General features: G+C 32.3%; 1 long non-coding RNA gene across 1 annotated transcript; it reads left to right on the top strand.

The window, feature by feature from the left end:
* Positions 1-225: 225 nt before the first annotated feature.
* LOC140864568 (uncharacterized) lies at positions 226-620 on the top strand. The gene is made up of 3 exons (XR_012144285.1): positions 226-324; positions 404-491; positions 580-620. It is a non-coding gene; the product is annotated as an uncharacterized lncRNA (long non-coding RNA).
* The last annotated feature ends 207 nt before the right edge of the window (positions 621-827 follow it).

Here is an 827-nt window from a genome sequence, read left to right as displayed (position 1 = left end):
TTTTTTGCAACTACTTCGGGATATTGAACGCATCAGATCTTATAGTTGGGGAAGTGCAGTTCTAGCATTCCTATATCGTGAGTTATGCAATGCAACATGGATAAGAAAAGCTATAATATCCGGGCCTCTATTTATCCTACAGGTATAAATTTTTAAGTGCATCTAATATCACATTATAATAATTTATAATTTAATTTATTACTGATGGCAGGTATGGGCATGGAGCAGGATTACATTTGTTAATCCTGATATAAATGGATTATCTCTGACTGTGCCTCAAAATGAATTCGAGGAAGATATTCCATATGCTCCTTATGGTGCACGGTAATATTTGAAAAATATTAGCTTTTTATAAATTACAAATTCATTTTGTAATAATTTTAATAATCTTTTTTTATTGTAGGTGGTCAAATGTGTTTAGTTACACTCATTCACCAACGCACGCTGTTAGAATTATAAGGGATTGCTTCGATCGTATGACTAATGCCGAGGTGTGTTATTGGATTATTGAAATTTTTCAGCAATTATATTAATTTCTATTTATTAATTAAAAATGATTTTATTATTATTATTATGCAGTTTAATTGGATAGTTTACAACAAGAAAGATGTTGATGTTAAAGCGATCATTAGTACATACGATAATAGAATCTGGAGATGTGTTTGTCCTCTGATTTGTTTTGATATTGTGGAGATGCATCGTCTTGATCGGGTCTTGAGGCAGTTCAAAATGCGACAATCTATTCCTAGGCCTGCACTTGACAACGATAACCTACACAATGTTAATAGATCAGGTCATCGCAACACAGATTGGAGAGAGTATCATAA

This window comes from Henckelia pumila, chromosome 4 (assembly GCF_033568475.1).
Source record: "Henckelia pumila isolate YLH828 chromosome 4, ASM3356847v2, whole genome shotgun sequence".
In the NCBI taxonomy this organism is placed as follows: Eukaryota; Viridiplantae; Streptophyta; class Magnoliopsida; order Lamiales; family Gesneriaceae; genus Henckelia; species Henckelia pumila.
The sequence above is the reverse complement of the archived record's forward strand: the minus strand, read 5'-3'. Positions and strand labels throughout refer to the sequence as shown.